The following is a 21,369-nucleotide window of genomic DNA, read 5'->3' as shown; positions in this document are numbered from 1 at the left end:
GCTTACTTTTTTCATGAAAACAAGAAATCACAAGCAGGACAGCTGTCTATTTGTTAATTAAAATGGTACAAATCATACAATAAACAAATAAAGATCAAATTTTAGAATCATTGATGATTGTTTTCAAATATGTGTGAGAAATGACTCAAGGAAATTGCCACACGTTTCATAAAATTAGGTAAAACATTTCAAACCATGACTTTTTATGAAAATCAAAAGATTGGGGGTGGGGGGTATACATGTAAGGGTATTTCTAAGTGATGTAAAGGTGGAGAACCCTGTAAATCTGTGTTTACTAAATGAAATTGGAAATGGTGGGTTCACTTAAATGGCCATATTTTTATTAAACCTCAATGGAATTGGCAATATGTGGTATTCTTTTTCTCAGAATTGCATTAGCTTTCTTATTCTAAGACAAACCGTCTTTTCATAAAAATGTTAGTGTACTAAGTTAAAGATACAAGGAACAGTTTCGGATAAAGTACCGTCAATATTTTTGTAAAATTGAGAGTGTCTGTACTTGAAGGTTTATCATTGTTGCGTAGATTCATGAAATGAATTTTAATGATTATCAATAGTTAGAGGGATGTCTCTTGTTGGAATTGGTAAGCAATATTAAGGCCCCTAATTTTAAGTACATGAGAAGCAGAAATAAATTGTGAAACTTGCGGCTATGACAGATATGTTGACTTTACAGTGAAATTGAAGGTTACAAACGGGAGGTTATATAACATGAAATGTAGGTGGAAGGGATATTATATGCCTATTTAGTATTTACTGGGTATGAGGACAATAGCAAGTTTATTGTCCCCCAAGACAGCAACTATTTAATGAGGCAAAGCCAAGGGAAATAGTTGCTGTGGAATGGGACAATAAACTTGCTATTGTCCGAATAGTCAGTTAATTGGTATTTCATTATACAGAAGAAAACTTTATTTGTCAGCGATGCAGAATTTCTTGATGATAAACAAATTAGAGTTAAATCAAACTTTGTATTTAATGCGGCGATCTTATTAGGTCAGAGGTGTTCCGAGTTTAAGGTGATATGGGACACTTCCATGTTGTGACGTATTGTTTATCGAAATAAACAATAAAATAAAGTGTAATTATATATAAGTACATGTAGTTTCTTTTCAAAAATGGTCACCTAACTCCTTAGCACAGTGGGTTAGAGGGTTTAGAGGAACCTGTAAGTCATGAGTTCGAATCCCGCTGGGGTTTTTACAATTTTTACCTTTTCAAATATTTTTAAAAGCTATTTTTTGGTTAAATATTGTAAAATTTGAAAATTCTAAACCGGTGAAAAGTTTTCAATTATATAGTACTTTAATCCACATTAATATCGACAGATGTCCCATACCACCTTAAAAAGGAGGTATATCAAATTCTGCTGATGAATGGTTTTGATGACTATTCACCATGGGCAGATAGCATGGATACTATTTTAAATTAGATAAAAAGGCATGTTTATGCGGGCGCCTTCTAGTGATCAATTTGTCCATCTGTCCATCCGAGATGGCTTGACAGGAGCATAGCTTCTCTCCCCTTGGCCCAATCTGGCTCATACCTCATCCACAGGGTTCCTTTGGTTGAAGGATGTGCAGTGACCTTGAACCATGTTTTTAGGTATAAGGTTAAGGTCATAGCAGAATTATATGTATAAAATCCTTGTCTGGGGCATATCTTTTTTCCCTTTGGTCCAATCTGGCTAATACTCACAGAGTGTCTCTATGGTTAAACGATGTGCAGTGACCTTGCATGAAATTTCTAGGTAACGGGTGAAGATCATATCGGATCATGCAAAAATCCTTTTTTGAGAGCATATATAATTTCTACTAACCCCTATTTGGCTCAGACTTCACATAAGCAGAGCTTTTGAGTAAAGGGTGAAAGGGTGTGTAGTGACCTTGAACCTATTTTCAGTGAAAAGAAACTGTGAAGGTCATACCAGAATTATATTTTTAAAAATCCTTGTCCGGAGTATATCTTCTCTCCCTTTGCTCCATTCAGCCTCATACATGATGCCTTTGTTCAAAATATATGCAATGACCTCGAATGATATTTGTAGATGAAGAGTCAAGGTCATATCAGATCACACAAAAATCCATATTTTAAGAGCATAGATATACTCTCCTTTTAGCCCCTATTTGGCTAATATTTTACCTTTACAGAGTTTATTGGTTAATGGCGTGCAGTAACCTTGAACCAAGTCTGTCAATGTGAAGGTCATAGCAGATCTTTTTAAAATTAGTTTTAAATAGTAGATTATTTTCCAAATATGCTTAATCTTGGTCAGATTGAACAAAAATGCATGTATGTTAGGGGGAATGAAATTGAATTAAAAGTTCTATGCCAGCTGGAAAAATTTCAAGTTATAGGTCAAGGTCAAAGCAGAATTCTCTGAAATAACATAAGTGGGGCCCTTTGAAATGTTCACCATTTCAATGTTGTCTGGTTCATAGTAATTTTACATAGAAAATATTCACAGAAGTACAGTAAAGTAAACTTTACATCGATAAGTTTCTGACAATTAATGACGCAACGAGCACACAGTATGAAAGGTCAACCTTTTGAAAAGCAGTGAAGAGGAAAAGTTGCTCAGTATTATGTTTTAAACAAAATTGATTTTTTACATAAATTTTAATTTTGCATTCTGGGTTAAGAAAAAAGATGTTAGTTCAAGGTAAAGTAAAATTGTACCTAAAATGAAGTCAAATTTGTTAAGTCGTACTTAAACACATTGTTTTTTTTTGTTAAGTCGTTCTAAAAATGGTTAAGGGTTTTTGGTTAAGTCGTACTTAAAAACATTCGGATCATGTTAAGTTGTACCAAGAATCATTCGATTTTTTTTTTTATCTTTTTGTACTTAGGTTTCTTTGTTACTAGATTAAGAACTCTGCTTCTTAGACGTACTTCTAGCGTTGCTTTCGACATTAGCGGAAAACCCACTCGTTGCTTTGCAACGAGCTTTGCTCTAGTTATTATTATTATTTTTCTTTTTTTTCTTACAAATTTTGTGCACGCGATTTCTCAGAAACGGTTCGACCGATTTTCATGAAACTTTCAGATCTGATAGATAATGATCTAAACCTTATAGGTTTTTTATAATATTAATGACGTCACTTCCGTTTTTGAGAAATTGACGTTTTAGCGATATTTAGAGGGGTCGCTTGTCCCTCTACGTTCTCCTAAACTATTAAAGATATCGAGTTCAAACTTTCAGGGGTTGTAGACAAAAGATTGTAGATTTGTAATTTTATTTTTATTTTGGTCTGTCTTGAAAGGCGCCGAAGCTCGCCTGGACCCTAAAATTGAGATGGAAAAAACGTCGTATTTTTTTCTGGTTTTCTTTGATTATTTCTTTTCTGAAAAATATTTTGTTAAGACATGCAATGTAAAAAAAGTTTCTATTTACATGACCTTTTCTATGAAATCAAGAAAAAGGGGCTGGCCCCTCAAATAAGGGGACCAAAGGGCTCTAAAGTCTCTAATCTGTAGCCCTTTACTGAGAGATATTTTGTGAAATGTTATAGAAGCAAATATGTTTATCTCACAGTTATGTATCCAACCAATGTAATGATTTTATTATGTGTTACGTAATTAAGGGTTTTAAGGGGCCAAAAGTCCAAAATTTCGATCACCCATATCTCAGAAAGGAAAAATATTTTGTAATGCAATACAGAAGAAAAGTTGTTCAAAGTAATGTTCTTAACAAAATGCAATCTTCAAAATTTCGTTAAACGGCCCCTTTAAGGAGATAAGGGATCGGCCCCTAAAACCTTCTTTCTCATATATCTCCAGAACGTTATCGGTTTTATAAACACTTGTTGAACAAAATTTGTTTAGATTTAAATGACCTTTCATTTAATATCAAGAAAAAGGGGCTGGCCTCTCAAATAAGGGGATCAAAGGGCTCTAAAGTCTCTAATCTGTAGCCCTTTACTGAGAGATATTTTGTGAAAGGTTATAGAAGCAAATATGTTTATCTCACAGTTATGTATCCAACCAATGTAATGATTTTATTATGTGTTACGTAATTAAGGGTTTTTAGGGGCCAAAAGTCCAAAATTTCGATCACCCATATCTCAGAAAGGAAAAATATTTTGAAACGCAATACAGAAGAAAAGTTGTTCAAATTAATGTTCTTAACAAAATGCAATCTTCAAAATTTCGTTAAACGGCCCCTTTAAGGAGATAAGGGATCGGCCCCTAAAACCTTCTTTCTCATATATCTCCAGAACGATAATGAATTTTAAACACTTGTTGACAAAATGTGTTCAGAATTAAATGTCCTTTCATTTGATTCCAAGAAAAAGGGGCTGGCCCTTTAAATTAGGGGATCAAAGGGCTCTAATTTTTTTTTATCTATAGCCCTTTACTGAGAGCCCTCTTGTGAAAGGTTATTAAAGCTAGATTAAGTATAATACGTCTATATATCCTACCAATATGATGATTTGCTCTTGCGTTACCCAATTAGGGTTTTTAGGGACCGGATGTAACAAGTTTAATCTTTTCAATCTTATTTGGAAGAAATGCAAGTATTTTAAAAAGCAATGTAATAGAACTAAAAATCAATACTTTAAAGCATTAGTACTTCACACCTTTTTCCATATCATGTTTTGATGTCGAAAATCAAAAGTCGATGATGTCATATTTTCTTCTAAAAATCGGACGGAAGACCTCCTCGTTGCTCGCAACGAGATCGTGTCTAGTTAGGGTTTTCCGTTTTTCAACGGAAAACCCTTCTGTTATTCTACTGTTTCTTATTATTATTTTTTTTTTTTCCCGCAAATTTTGTGCAGGAGATTTCTCGAACATTTTTTGTCTGATTGCTATGAAACTTTCAGGGTATGTAGATGATATTAATATCTCTAGACGTTTTTTTCAAATTTTTAAAATTCACTTCTGGTTATGAGTTATTGCCCTTTAATTGAAAATTGGGGGGTCTTTTGTCCAGAGTTGATCTCGGGAACTACAGATGATAGATGCATGAAATTTGGCGAAATTGTCGGTAACATTTTATAATTTTGCTGGCATGAAAACTTTGGTAATTTCTTTGTTAGTTTTTGAGCTATTTGTCGCCAAAGTTTAAGATTTTTTCGGGGCTGAAATTTTGTTGCTTTTTGTATTATAACCTTTAAACTAAAAATATTTTGTTAATACATATAGAACAAAAGTTGTTTAGAATTACGAGAGCTTTCATTTAAAATTAAGAAAAAAGGGCTGGCCCCTATAATTAGGGGTCAGCAGCTCATACACGTATTTTTCTGATAGCAAAAATCGTTATCATTTTAGGAAAAAAAATTAATTCAGTTATTGTTAATATATTAAATAATGTCATTTGGTATCAAATTAAACAAGTTCTGTGCTATATTTTTTTTCAAATTTCATAAAACAAATATGTGAGAATCGTACATGAACGAGTTAATATGTCTACATAGACACACAAGCGAACAAATGCCACATTAAGGCCCAGGCATTTACTGCATTACGTTGTGTTGCGTCTTAGATAAATTGTTGTGATTCAATTTCATTTTTTTCATCTATATCATTTATGAATTCAATGAACACACATTATTTAAACGTTCTAAGTGCAACAATTTTCGGGGCGCCCCTGTTTGTAACCCCCGCGCGCGCGCCGAATGTAAACAGTAACGAACGGCATTGTACAGCTGTTGTAGAAAAGAGAGAGCCGTAATGCAGAAGAGAAGTTGTGTATTCTTTCGGTGTACACATGCATTTTCAATTTGCTGTGAAACATATGAACATGCACAGGGAACAATACTACATATTTGTTTAAGGAGGATATTTTTCTCGTGTGAATCGTTTACGAGGAAATTCTGACAGCCACACTTCTGTCGACCTGTCGACGATCAGCCGTTGATAAGCTACGAGTAATAAAGGAGAAAAGATGGACATTAAAGTGTGTGATTTATGTGGATGTTACTGAAGAAGGTGAGGCTTTTACTCCTTTTAAAGTTTCTTGTTAACTGGTTAAAATTTAGTATATAGTATAGATGTACATGTAAGTACGTGCACACTGTTAGATGTTTTTGTTATGGTGTGGGTGTTTGTTTACTAACGTGTAATTTTTACATGTTTCATGGGTGTTTAGACTCGCTCGAGGTTCATGGGGGACTGGAAAGGGTAACTGAATTTATCTATTTAAAAAAATAACAGATTGTGAATTTTCAACTCAAAATTCAAAGCAGGGTCTAATTAGAAACATATCATATATTCTTGTGCAGAGGACTCCAAATGTAGTCATGAATACCCTGTAGACATAACTTCAAGTAAATAAAATTGTATACTTCAGAGTTAAAACATGACTTTAATATCTTTATGATGCCGATCATTGTATCATAAAAGAGGTATATCAGACCAACGGGTACCCGGTACATGTACTTGTACATGTAGGTTACAAGTTAGAACTATGCCTACCATTCTACCAGTTCACATAATTTTTCCTGTTTAGCAGTTATGATGTGTACTTAAATTGTCCTTGTTAATGTTTTAAATGTAATTTTTTATTCTCTTTTTTTAATCTGACTACTGGCAGTACTGGCGTGCGAGCAGTTCTCGCCGAGGACCATTTCTCGCTGGTGCACTGTTACATCATATTTTCGTATATAATTTTATGTGTTGATAAAATGACGTAACAATGCACTGGTAAAAAATGGTACTCGGCGAGAACTGATCGCACGCCAATATTGATTAATTACAGACAAAAACTGAAGGTTGCGAGTGTTATTTTTAATTGAACAACATTGTTTAAAATAATTCTTTATATATGTGACGATCAGACCGGTTTGAATACCACCCTTACCAAATTTCCCTCACCTTTTTCAAATGTGATCCTAACATTAGAGTCTCACGTGAGTTTCACATGAGTAATTTAACATGCAAATTAGGTTAGATTCACACCTGAAACCAGGTTTGAAAAAATCACATGTGAGAATCAAGGTTTGAATTAGAAATGCACATTTTCACATGTGATAAAATTCACATGTGAAAAATTCAAATGTGATGATTTTTTTCAAATGTGATTTTTCTCACATGTGAAAAAAGCAAGCTAATGCTCAGCTAAATTTAAAAACAAAATCCTTTTCTTACTTAATAAAATTGTTTTTATTGATATATAAATAATAACACAGTAACTGTAGATAATGCAGTAAGCGATGTAGTCGGAATTAGTCCGGTTTTTCCTCTTTCTTCTTTGTCTTCTGGACCCTGGCAGTCTGCAACATCCTCTTTTTGACCGAGCTAAAAAAATAAAAAAGGAATTTCATTACCAGTATTCTTTTAAAAATAAATACAAACAATATAAATAAAACTACTTAGCATGCTTATAGTGTATTAAATTAGCCAGGCAGAAAAAAAATGCTAAATCATTACTTTAACGGATATATGATATAAAAATCTATACACTTATAAAATGCAGACCTCTCCTTTGCAGACCAATTAATTCATATTAGTTCTCTTCATTAGTGAGGGGTATATTTAGCTCATAAATAATGCAGGGGTATATATTAAATATCCCAAAATTTAAAATTATATTGCAAAAGATTGACTGAAGTAAATGATTATACATGTACTTGATTGTTCTAATTTATTGATTTAAATATAACCTGTGTTCTCAAGTCAAGAAGTCTTGAGTATAAACATGATAAAGATTCTCAAATCACAATTAATATCACTGGACAAAATATCGATATCAGTATATTAACACTATAATAATTATGATTATTTTATAGCAATTTGATTATTACCATAAATTAATATTACTTATTTCTAACTTCATAAAATACAAGCGTTGGTTTCATCTGTTTCTTCATAATAATTTCTGTTCCACTATGGTTTGTATGATTCCCTAATTGCATGTCCTACCACCTACCAGTACTGATCTTATCTCAATCTCTGAATTAGGTCAAGTTGTGTGCGCATGCCCCATGTTTGAATGAAAAATTGGGCGCCATTATAATTGCTGACTTTTCTTATAGATACAGATACATGCTGCATGTACGGAAACATGAGGCTGCACACAGTACAGATTTATTATATACTGTTATGAACAAAATGATATGAATTTAACTATCAAAACATTTTCTTACCTTTATTTAATTATTCATGAACAATTAATCCTTCAGTACAATCAGCTTAAGGGTTTTTGATCATATGTCTCAGGCCTGCACATCATGCATCCAGAATGAAAATGTTGCAGAAAGTCCAGTTTTTGAGAAAATGCCATATCCAAATTTTGACAGAGTTTTTTTCACAGTTGTTTCCACAAAAGACCTGTTTTAGTTATGTTGTACATGGCGCGATCCTCACTTCATGGCCGCATGGCCTGGCTAAAGTGATCTCTGACTGCCCCGCACTACAGATAGCTCCTGCTGGGCTTCCCGCTGTGACTCTCAGATTTCAGAGACTGGACAATCCCCCCTTATCAATGCGATGCTACCAATTGGTGTCTACCAGTGTGTGATGAACAGATTTGAAAAGTTGTTGTTTTTGTTTTGTTTTTTGTTTTAAAAAACTATTGTACAATTTTAAGATTATCTTAATTAAATGATAAGGTGGCATGTAGAAATGAAAAATTAACAATATAAAAGTTAAACTAAAATAATGATCATAGTTCAATATAAAACTGTTTTAAAACAAGTGTAGAGCTGTGTAATTAATAATGCCATAATTCATTATTTTATTTTTTTTACTGTGCAGATCAAATACTGATTTTCATTGCTATGTGGCTCTTTGCTGTATACTAAAATGACCAAATATGGTACATGTACTAAATGAACTGGGTAGTATGAAACCTTTTTTTAAAGGATAATTTAGTACAAATATTTCAATATTTGAAAAAAAATAACCACCCCACCTTCCTTCTCTTGGGTTTTTCTTTTATATTCTAACCAGCTGAGTCTCACATGTGAATTTTGGACTTACACGTACATCCCAGAAATTTCCAGCTTAATAACATTTTTTAAGTCCAATATCAAACAAACAATCACATGTGAATTTTATACTTCTCCTTTTCATGCAAGGAGCAAATCTTGAACAATTATAACTAAGACAAAATTTCAATGTTAGGATCACATGTGAAAAAGTGAATTCAGAGTAACAATTATACATTGCTTTAATTCTCACATTTGAAGTAAAATCTCACGTGAGAATTTTAGGTTTGAAATTTCTTTCAAGTGTGAGCTAACATAACCACATGTGAAAATAAAAATTTGCATAGAAATCTAACACATCTCAAATGTGATTCAAATGTGAATCACATGAGAAGATGTTAGCAATTTCTGTACGGGCAGTGCCAGATAGCTCAGTTGGTAGAGCACCTGACTAGAGATTCAGGGGGCCCAGGTTCAAATCCCTTCATTATTTCTCCCATCCTGTTACAATATTGGTGTTGTGACCAACCCCTGGAAGTAACAGGTTAACTCGATCCTGCCAGGGATGATCTTCGAGGGTGAAGATCATTTAAGGGGGAGGAATGTGACGGTCAGACTGGTTTGAATACCGGTGCCAGATACATGTAGCTCAGTTGGTAGAGCACTTGACTAGAGATTCAGAGGGCCAGGTTCGAATCCCACTTTGTTCCGTCGTTATTTCTCCCATCTTTTACATATACATGTATATCAGATATATGACAGATGATTAAGGTCATCACATGTTTTGCAAGATGCAATAAGTGTTAAAAACCTTTACTTTACAACAGAATACATTTAAGTGAATATTTATGTTTCTTGTTATTATATTTGGTGTGGTTTTCTTGACAGTGTCGCATTAACAATTTACCCGCTCCTAAAACACAAACTTTCTTTTTGTGGATTCAGCTTACCGCTGATTGGCTGCTGTTGCAGCAGACAAATAAGATATGCACGCACAAAACACAATGAACTTATCAGAGAATGAGTTGAGTTTATTTAAACTGTTGGAATTTGGGTATTTTTTTTTAAAATGTATACTTGTGACAAAACATATATGTGGTACATACAGCTGTAGCTTTATGAAGAAAATTTTGGTTAGACCATATATACCTATCATGCAAGTAAATGATATTTACAAAAACCTTGCAATTTATGGCGCACGAAATATACGCTAGTTTTATAAAGATTGACATACATGTAATGTACCACATTCTTTGAAAAATAATCTATTAAAAATTCTTCATTAAGTTTACTCATACATGTTTTATGCTTATTACACGTAGTATTGTTTTTAAAACATGTAATTTATAAGAAAATAAACAAAAACCCTCGCTAAATTTATTTGCAAACAAAAAATACACAGTAGAATTGATAAAAAATGGTATACCAGAAGCTAATACCAGTACATGTACTTTGACGCTGTTCGGTGGGTAATATTCGTTTGTAATTTACGAATTGAAATATTGACTGTTGCACTACAAGTATGGTAATAAACTCTCTCTCTCTCAAACTCTCTCTCTTTCTCAATTTGATAAGTGTTTATACCTATGAAAATTTTTTAATATTATATTATGACTTGATATGCAAATTTTTGATCTTGTACTGCCTAAATGTTATGTCATGTATTGGGATATGTCATACTTATTACACTGCATGGTCAGTGTATTTTTTACAGAAATACTATGCATATGTTAATGTAAACACAGCTATTACTAGTACATGTATGTAAACACAGCTAATTATTTTTTTTATTTATTTCAGCTCAAAACAGACTCTTGTTACCACATGGCTTTTACCGGTACCTGTTGATTCTTGTGGGTCAGCTCCTGAGATTAACCTGTCACCTCTATCCACATGCATATTCCTTGTGTTCTACAGACTATTTACTGGTAATTCAAATTAAATCCGATAATGCATGAACAATAATGGAACTTGAAGAAAGCATCATGCCATGTTGTGGTTTGTGTTTGATAAGAAATTATGAAAACAAAATTAAGGCTGTTTAAAGAAATTCATAATTGCTGTGAAAATTTGTTTTTCAATAAAAGTATACAATTATGTTTCCTTTATTTTTTATTACATAAAGATATTTAGATGTGTTTACATAATTGAAACCCCCCCCCCCCCTCTATTTAATTGTCTGCATTAAGATTACATGTAGGATATGTAAATGTACATTTGACTTTGAAATAACATCTGCTATGATAATTACTTTTGAAATGAACAAGAAACAACCTATTTCTACCTTTCTAAGGTATATATGCATAAAAAAGTAGAAAAACATGTCAAATTTGAACATTTTTCATTGAAATCAATTTTACTCTGTCTCCAGCTACCTGGGTGTGTTTGAATTTAATTCTAATTTAAGGCAGATGTCTAACTTGTAGGTTGTAACTTACTGTTTTAGCATGGTTAGAAGAAGACTAGAAATCAGAATAGATTAGATATTCACTAAATATGATTGTTAGCTTACTTTTTTCATGAAAACAAGAAATCACAAGCAGGACAGCTGTCTATTTGTTAATTAAAATGGTACAAATCATACAATAAACAAATAAAGATCACATTTTAGAATCATTGATGATTGTTTTCAAATATGTGTGAGAAATGACTCAAGGAAATTGCCACATGTTTCATAAAATTAGGTAAAACATTTCAAACCATGACTTTTTATGAAAATCAAAAGATTGGGGGGTGGGGGGTATACATGTAAGGGTATTTCTAAGTGATGTGAAGCTTTTATCATGATTATATCATGTAGGCATATGTTGTATTGAATAAGGTTTCTTTTTAAAGGTGGTTGAACAAAAGTTGACCTCTAAAAGGTCAGATAAAGATGTTTTACTATGGAGAACCCTGTAAATCTGTGTTTACTAAAGGAAATTGAAAATGGTGGGTTCACTTAAATGGCCATATTTTTATTAAACCTCAATGGAATTGGCAATATGTGGTATTCTTTTTCTCAGAATTGCATTAGCTTTCTTATTCTAAGACAAACCGTCTTTTCATAAAAATGTTAGTGTACTAAGTTAAAGATACAAGGAACAGTTTCGGATAAAGTACCGTCAATATTTTTGTAAAATTGAGAGTGACTGTACTTGAAGGTTTATCATTGTTGCGTAGATTCATGAAATGAATTTTAATGATTACCAATAGTTAGAGGGATGTCTCTTGTTGGAATTGGTAAGCAATATTAAGGCCCCTAATTTTAAGTACATGAGAAGCAGAAATAAATTGTGAAACTTGCGGCTATGACAGATATGTTGACTTTACAGTGAAATTGAAGGTTACAAACGGGAGGTTATATAACATGAAATGTAGGTGGATGGGATATTATATGCCTATTTAGTATTTACTGGGTATGAGGACAATAGCAAGTTTATTGTCCCCCAAGACAGCAAATATTTAATGAGGCAAAGCCAAGGGAAATAGTAGCTGTTGAATGGGACAATAAACTTGCTATTGTCCGAATAGTCAGTTAATTGGTATTTCATTATACAGAAGAAAACTTTATTTGTCAGCGATGCAGAATTTCTTGATGATAAACAAATTAGAGTTAAATCAAACTTTGTATTTAATGCGGCGATCTTATTAGGTCAGAGGTGTTCCGAGTTTAAGGTGATATGGGACACTTCCATGTTGTGACGTATTGTTTATCGAAATAAACAATAAAATAAAGTGTAATTATATAAGTACATGTAGTTTCTTTTCAAAAATGGTCACCTAACTCCTTAGCACAGTGGGTTAGAGGGTTTACTAGGAACCTGTAAGTCATGAGTTCGAATCCCGCTGGGGTTTTTACAATTTTTACCTTTTCAAATATTTTAAAAAGCTATTTTTTGGTTATATATTGTAAAATTTGAAAATTCTAAACCGGTGAAAAGTTTTCAATTATATAGTACTTTAATCCACATTAATATCGACAGATGTCCCATACCACCTTAAAAAGGAGGGAAATCAAATTCTGCTAATGAATGGTTTTGATGACTATTCACCATGGCAGATAGCATGGATACTATTTTAGATAAAAAGGCATGTTTATGCGGGCGCCTTCTAGTGATCAATTTGTCGGTCTGTCCATCCGAGATGGCTTGACAGGAGCATAGCTTCTCTCCCCTTGGCCCAATCTGGCTCATACCTCATCCACAGGGTTCCTTTGGTTGAAGGATGTGCAGTGACCTTGAACCATGTTTTTAGGTATAAGGTTAAGGTCATAGCAGAATTATATATATAAAATCCTTGTCTGGGGCATATCTTTTTTCCCTTTGGTCCAATCTGGCTAATACTCACAGAGTGTCTCTATGGTTAAACGATGTGCAGTGACCTTGCATGAAATTTCTAGGTAACGGGTGAAGATCATATCGGATCATGCAAAAATCCTTTTTTGAGAGCATATCTAATTTCTACTAACCCCTATTTGGCTCAGACTTCACATAAGCAGAGCTTTTGAGTAAAGGGTGAAAGGGTGTGTAGTGACCTTGAACCTATTTTCAGTGAAAAGAAACTGTGAAGGTCATATCAGAATTATATTTTTAAAAATCCTTGTCCGGAGTATATCTTCTCTCCCTTTGCTCCATTCAGCTTCATACTTTATCCACATGATGCCTTTGTTCAAAATATATGCAATGACCTCGAATGATATTTGTAGATGAAGAGTCAAGGTCATATCAGATCACACAAAAATCCATATTTTAAGAGCATAGATATACTCTCCTTTTAGCCCCTATTTGGCTAATATTTTACCTTTAAAGAGTTTATTGGTTAATGGCGTGCAGTGACCTTGAACCAAGTCTGTCAATGTGAAGGTCATAGCAGATCTTTTTAAAATTAGTTTTAGACAGTAGATTATTTTCCAAATATGCTTAATCTTGGTCAGATTGAACAAAAATGCATGTATGTTAGGGGGAATGAAATTGAATTAAAAGTTCTATGCCAGCTGGAAAAATTTCAAGTTATAGGTCAAGGTCAAAGCAGAATTCTCTGAAATAACATAAGCGGGGCCCTTCGAAATGTTCACCATTTCAATGTTGTCTGGTTCATAGTAATTTTACATAGAAAATATTCACAGAAGTACAGTAAAGTAAACTTAACATCGATAAGTTTCTGACAATTAATGACGCAACGAGCACACAGTACGAAAGGTCAACCTTTTGAAAAGCAGTGAAGAGGAAAAGTTGCTCAGAATTATGTTTTAAACAAAATTGATTTTTTACATAAATTTTAATTTTGCATTCTGGGTTAAGAAAAAAGATGTTAGTTCAAGGTAAAGTAAACTTGTACCTAAAATGAAGTCAAATTTGTTAAGTCGTACTTAAACACATTGGTTTTTTTTGTTAAGTCGTTCTTGAAATGGTTAAGGGTTTTTGGTTAAGTCGTACTTAAAAACATTCGGATCATGTTAAGTTGTACCAAGAATCATTCGATTTTTTTTATCTTTTTGTACTTAGGTTTCTTTGTTACTAGATTAAGAACTCTGCTTCTTAGACGTACTTCTAGCGTTGCTTTCGACATTAGCGGAAAACCCACTCGTTGCTTTGCAACGAGCTTTGCTCTAGTTATTATTATTATTCTTTTTTTTTCTTACCGATTTTGTGCAGACGATTTCTCAGAGATGGCTCAACCGATTTCATTCAAATTTTCAAGATTAACGCGACTTTATCTGAAGTTTATTGTTTTTTATCCATTTTTGAAAATACACTTCCGGTCAGAAGTTATCGTCCGTTTACGATTTTAAAAAGTCAATTTTGTCTGTCGGGTTTCTCAAAAACGAGCAAAGATATAGAGCTGAAATTTTCAGAGATGATAGATCTACCGTTTTTCTAATGTACCTCGGTCAAGAGAATGTCCGCCGTCACTTCCGGTCGTCACCGGAAGGAAATTTGAAAAATTGAATTTTTCGACCTTTTTATTTTTTAATATTTTTCTTTGAAATTTTTACACCTTATAGTGACCCTTTTACTGATTAAGAATATGTAATTAGTTTTAAAATCGATCAAGGCATTCTCGAGAAATTAAGCGTCAAAGTTCTGAAGCGGAGTCCGAGTAGCTCAGTCGTTATAGTCGTGGACATGGCCCAGGCGACCCGGGTTCAAGCCTCGAGTGCCGGAAAATTTTTTTCTCTTTTTTTCGCTTAGATCTACGATTTTATCTTTGAATTGATTAATTTAATCATATCTATTCAAAAATTGGACGGAAGACCCACTCGTTGCTCGCAACGAGATCGAATCTAGTTAGGGTCTTCCGTCTTCAGCGGAAGACCCTTCTATTATTGTAATGTTTCTTTTTCACTTTTTTTAGGGTCTTCCGTTTCCAACGGAAGACCCTCTTGTTATTCTATTGTTAGGGTCTTCCGTTTCCAACGGAAGACCCTCTTGTTATTCTATTGTTTCTTTTTATTAGGGTCTTCCGTTTTCAACGGAAGACCCTCTTGTTATTCTATTGTTTCTTTTTCATTAAGGTCTTCCGTTTCCAACGGAAGACCTTTCTATTATTGTGCGGGAAAAAAATTAAGATTATTCTTATTTTTCTTTTTTTTTTTTTTGTTTCCTAGACGCGAACTTTGAGGCTTCATATCTTGCTCATTTCTGAACGGTCTTTGCTCAAATTTTCAGGGCTAATGTACTTTACAAAATACTATCTTAAGCAATTCATAAAAGTTAGAATTCCCTTTCCGTTAAAGAGTTATTCCCCTTTTAAATTTTTTTAGGGCCTTTTGTTTCCAGACAAAGGCTCCGAGACTATGATAGCAGGGAATGGGAATCCAACGAATTTGAATAACAGAGACATTGTAGTTGTGCACATCTCTTTTTGTTTTTAGATTACGTTTCTTATTTAGGAAAAGGTAGGGGGTCAAAAAACAGGATTCAAAAAAGTGCAAAAATTTAGACATGTTTTCCTTTATATCTTTTAAACGAAAAACATTTTGTTAAGACATGTAGAATAAAAGTTGTGCAAAATATCAAGGGCTTTCATTTGACACCAATAAAAAGGGGCTGGCCCCTTAAATTAAGGGCCAATGGCCCCTAAAAAATGTTGCTTAATAACTCAAAAACGGTTAGGATTTTGATATGATTGTCGCTGGAAAAGTTGTTTGTTGGGATCTCATGAAGGTCGTTTCAATGTTATTTTGTAAGTGATTTGTGTAGTATGAGTGTAAAAAGCTTTACATGTTAGCATGTACCTGTTTTTATTTGACAATTAATGAAAGACTTTGTGCGTACAACTGGCATGAAGTTACCGCAGAAAGTATGCTGGTTTATACAGGAGGCATTAATTCATAAGAATTTTTTTTTTTTAGAATACATGCTTTTTTTAGGAGTTTAAGTCATTGTTGTTAAGTTCTTATAGTGCACAATCATTAAAAACGGGAATTGGAAAACAAAACATTCTTTTTCTTTTCTAGTAAAACACAAAATATGGAATGAAAAAATATATGCATTACGTTTTTGTTATAAACATCATGCATTCAAAATCTACCTTGAATCAGAGCTGTGTGTGTACCATTACGTAAGCTCTCCCTCGCCCGCGGCCGAGAAAGTCGGTCACCGTGGTCGCGGCTGGACTACCTAGCGGTCAGTGGTTATCTAATACACGAGAGTTGCGTATCTGATATATGAATTTATTTAGTCGCGAACTCAAGAATTGTTTTAGTTTTGATTACACAAAATCTTTTGTGGATTAAACGATTGGATGTCAAGTAAGAAATAGTTCATTTAATTAATAAAAGCAATGTCATTCTCTAAAGCAATAATAGACATAGATCAATTGTGGGTTTTTAGTTTAAAATAAAGAACTTCTATTTGATAGAGTAAGGTCATTATACTGCAAACTTTTCAAATCTTCCTTGGTTCTGAGCTGTGCGTTTCTGTGCGTTGTACCTTTACGTAATCTATCCTTCGCCCACGGCCGAGGAGATCAGCCACGGCTGCATTACCTAGCGGTAAGCGGTTCTTTAATACACAAGATTCGCACACCGCGACTTACACTTACATGCATATGAACGTGTTTGAGTTAATATAGCCGTATATACAAGAACTGTTTTAATTTTATGTTATAAAGGTTTGTCCAACTTGTATATATTTAATTAAATATTTGAGTGTAAATGAATATTAATGAACGATATTACTCCATATCGGAAAAATCGTTAGACATAAACTAATGGTTGGTTGGTTTATGTAAACTACTTTAAAAACTGTACAATTAATGTTTTAAATCAACACCCCCCACCCCACCCCCCTCAAATATTAAACCTTTAAATAATGATCATCCCTCGCACATGGCTGAGGAGATCCGGCGCGAGTGGTTAAGTGATCCGCGGTCGGTTCGTGTTCTTCTACATGTACCTTATGACGCCTTTATGTTTCATATTTTGCACGGACACAACTTTATTTTATCATGTTTTTAACTATTATATTGGTTTAAGATAAAGTTATTTTACTTGTACAGTTGATTAAGCATTGATTTATACGATAGCGTACAAGGTAGTTTAAAAATCAAATCAAATTATAATCACAGTTCCATGTTACATGTTTGCGGTAGGTGCTAGCACGATAAACGAATGCCCTGAATTGAGGCATTCGATGATTATTTTAGAAAATATTCACAAGAGTTTAAACAACTTTAGATTAGATTCTATCTGTCACATATTAATCACTTCTGTAGTTTCATTGTGGAAGCGAACTCATTGCTGCCCGCCCCGCCCCCCCCCCCCCCCCCCCACTGCTCCCGCCCCGCTGACAGGTGCTCGCGCTGGATTTTTTTTTTATTTGGAGAAAAGATAGCAAGATCTGTCGAAAATCATTTTTGGTGGTTTCTTCTTATGTGTAACATTTTGTTTCACTTTCCCACCCCTTTGTTTATTCGGCCAGTCTGTGTTAATTCAATTGCCGCATGCGACCGAGAATCTTGTGCCGCTTCAGCGCACACAGCTCAGAACATTTATAGCCCCAGGTCATCAATTGTTATGTAATTGAGTAACAGTTGGAAGGGTGATTTTACTACATAAAATAATAAAATCGTAATATAATCTATTTTAATTGAGTACCATGCGTATAGATTCCCATAATAATTAATTTTTTTATTTCCTTTCAATGTTTACATTTAATTTTGTTCAAATAATTAATAAATTTTCTATCATTTAAATTGTATGCTTCATCAAATTCTGATTCCGATTACCTTGAAGTCATTAATTTTCCATTGGCTTTTGACAAAAGAGAGACGCCTGACCATCCAATGAAAACAAATACACAGAGTTTGATTGACATGTTAAGCCAGGTGCAGGTCTAGCCCGATGTCCGAGGTTATGTGTGCTGCTTGTACACAGCCGAATGTTCTCAGTAAGAGTTATCGATGTAAATAGATAATAAAAATACATGCTTATCAAAACATGATCGTGCAAGTTAAAGTTGATTTAGGTTTGTTCCAATAGAAATCATGTTTCGCTAACTGTATTTAATATTTTTTATGTATAGCGAATTTTAATATTGTTTCAGTATACTGAAACATCGCATGAAAACGTTAAATATACATGTACTCTGTAACTAGTCGTCTTTTAATACATATACCTTTCTTTTGTTTGTTAAAAATTCGTTCAATTTTGTTAAAGTAATGTAAAACACGGGCGCCATTTTGAAACAATTAACTTGTCAGAGAGTTCCGAATGAAATCTGATGAACGTTTCAAACGGTTCTCGCACGCTTTGCTCGAAACGATTTACACGCTATGCCCGAAACGCTAAACGGTTTACATGAAACTCTAAAAGGTTTACACGAAACGTTTCTCGCACGTTGGCCGCACGCTTTTTGGTGTAGTAGTACGTTTTAGGGTCTGTAAATTTTGTCAGCACGCAATTCTAAACTTGCACATAGTCTTCTAAAATTTAGAAATATTTTAATATAGAAGTTATCTTTGAGAAAAGTTTACGTGTTTTGTAGGCGAGTTCAGTTTAAAAAAGAAATACAATTCCTGACATGAATCATGAGTACATACTGTTTAATGTTTATAACAATGCTTGCTACCCTTTGGAAATTTAACTCGATCTCATTTTTTAAACAATGTTTGAAACGATTACATAAACTCTGCTCGACAAATAGTTTTCCTAAAATATTTTCTTCCTTTCTTTTTTCAAAACACGTTTTATATACAGACTTTCAATCACACCACGTTTTTATAACAAAAGCAGAACTGAAAGTATAGTCATTATAATCGTAACATATATTTTCAACTCGCAGCAACAACGGAAGACCTACTCGGGGCTTTGCGACCTTCTTGTAATTGCTTTGTTTCTGTTTCCCTTATTATTATTCTTTTTTTTTCTTACGCATTTTTGTGCACGCCAGTTCTCGGGAACGGCTTGGCTGATTTTAATGAAACTTTCAGAACTAACAGATATTGATCTGAACCTTATTGGAAATTTTTTACATTGATGACGTCATTTCCGTTTTAGAGATATTGACGTTTTTACGATTTTTAGAGGGTCGGCTTGTCCGGTGTTTTTCTCCTAAACGAAAACAGATATTTGATTCAAATTTTCAGGGTTTGTAGACCTATGTTTGTGGATATGACAGAAGCATTTTCATTGTTCTGTGACGAAAAACACCGAAGCTCCTCTGCGCTTAAAAATTGAGATAAAAAGCGTCATGATTTTTTTGTGGTTTTCTTTGAATATCTTTTTGTCAAAAGTATTTTGTTAAGACTTATAGAACAAAAAAACTTTAAAAAGTCAAGATCTTTCATTTGACATTAGGGAAAAGGGGCTGGACCTTTAAATTAAGGGCCGAAAGGGCTCTAAAGTATTCTAATAATATCTTTTTAATGTGAAATATTTTGTTATTCTTTATAGAAGCAATTATGTTCATCGTAACGTTATGTACCTATACATGACAGTTGTTTACTCCTTTGTTACATATTTAGGGATTTTAAGGGGCCAGCAATCCGAAATTTTAATCTTATATATCTGAAAATGGAGAGAAATTTTGAAGGCAATGTTGAACAAAAGATGCTCCAAATAATGTCGTTAACAATTTGCAACCATAATTTTTTTGTTATCCGGTCCCGAAAAGGAGTTATAGGGTCGGCCCTTAAAACGATCTCTTCCAGACATCTCGAGAACGGTAAATAATTTCTACATACTTGTTGAACAAAATGTGTTTAAAATGACAAGAGCTTTCTTTTTATATCACGAAAAAGGGGCTGGCTATTCAAATTAGGAGCCGATAGAGTTCTAAAGTCTTTTAATCGTAACCTTTAATTGTGAAATATTTTGTAATACATTACGGAAGCAATTATGTTAATCGAAATGTTATGTACCTATACATGAAAATTGTTTACTCCTATGTTATGTAATAAGGCATTTTAAGGGGTCAAAAGTCCGAACTTTTCATCAACGTCCCAAAATTTAAAAAAAAAGCAATTTTAAGGAGCAATATTGAACAAAATACGCGAAAAATGTGATTAACAATCTGCAACCAAAACTTGTTTGTTATCAGTTCCCACGATCTCTTCCAGATAAATCAAGAACGGTTACAAATAACTTTTTACACAAAATGTCTCGAAATCAAAAGACCTCTTATTTGATATGAAATAAAATGTGGCTGGTCCCTAAATTGGGGATCCAACGGGGTGTATAATCCTTCATCCATCGCTCTTTTAGATCACATCTGCATTTCCTGATATGTTTCGTTGATGAAGATAAAAGGCAAAGTCATTTCCTCTTCTAAAAATCGGACGGAAGACCTCCTCGTTGCTCGCAACGAGATCGTGTCTAGTTAGGGTCGTCCGTTTCCAACGGAAGACCCTCTTGTTATTCTATTGTTTCTTTTTATTATTAGGGTTTTCCGTTTTTCAACGGAAAACCCTTCTGTTATTCTACTGTTTCTTATTATTATTTTTTTTTTTTATCCGCAAATTTTGTGTAGGCCATTTCTCGTACATTTGTTGTCTGATTGTTATGAAACTTTCAGGGTATGTAGACAATGTTAATATCTCGGGACGTTTTTTTCAAATTTTTAAAATTCACTTCCGGTTATGAGTTATTGCCCTTTAATTGAAAATTGGGGGGTCTTTTGTCCAGAGTTGATCTCGGGAACTACAAAAGATAGTTGCATGAAATTTAGCAGGATTGTTGGTAACATTTTATAGTTTTGCTGGCATGAAAATTTTGGCAAAATGTTTTTTAGTTTTTAAGCTATTTGCCGGTAAAGTTTAAGGTTTTGGGGGGTCTGAAATTTTGTTGCTTTTTGTATAATAACCTTTAAACTAAAAATAATTTGTTAATACATATAGAACAAAAGTTGTTTAGAATAACGAGAGCTTTCATTTAAAATTAAGAAAAAAGGGCTGGCCCCTGTAATTAGGGGTCAGCAGCTCAAACACGTATTTTTCTAATAGCAAAAATCGTTATCATTTTATGAAAAAAAATTAATTCAGTTATTGTTAA

At 33.5% G+C, this 21,369-nt stretch overlaps 2 long non-coding RNA genes across 4 annotated transcripts in view; one reads left to right on the top strand and one right to left on the bottom strand.

Annotated features, from left to right (window-relative positions):
* LOC136271319 (uncharacterized) overlaps window positions 1-21,369 on the bottom strand; it is a 182,320-nt gene that overhangs the window by 80,846 nt on the left and 80,105 nt on the right. The window lies entirely within an intron of this gene.
* LOC136271619 (uncharacterized) lies at window positions 5,560-10,991 on the top strand. Its single transcript, XR_010709561.1, has 2 exons — window positions 5,560-5,955; window positions 10,695-10,991. It is a non-coding gene; the product is annotated as an uncharacterized lncRNA (long non-coding RNA).

This window comes from Magallana gigas, chromosome 9 (genome assembly GCF_963853765.1).
Source record: "Magallana gigas chromosome 9, xbMagGiga1.1, whole genome shotgun sequence".
NCBI classification, from domain to species: domain Eukaryota; kingdom Metazoa; phylum Mollusca; class Bivalvia; order Ostreida; family Ostreidae; genus Magallana; species Magallana gigas.
Note: the sequence above shows the minus strand (reverse complement) of the source record. Positions and strands in the feature narration are given on the sequence as shown.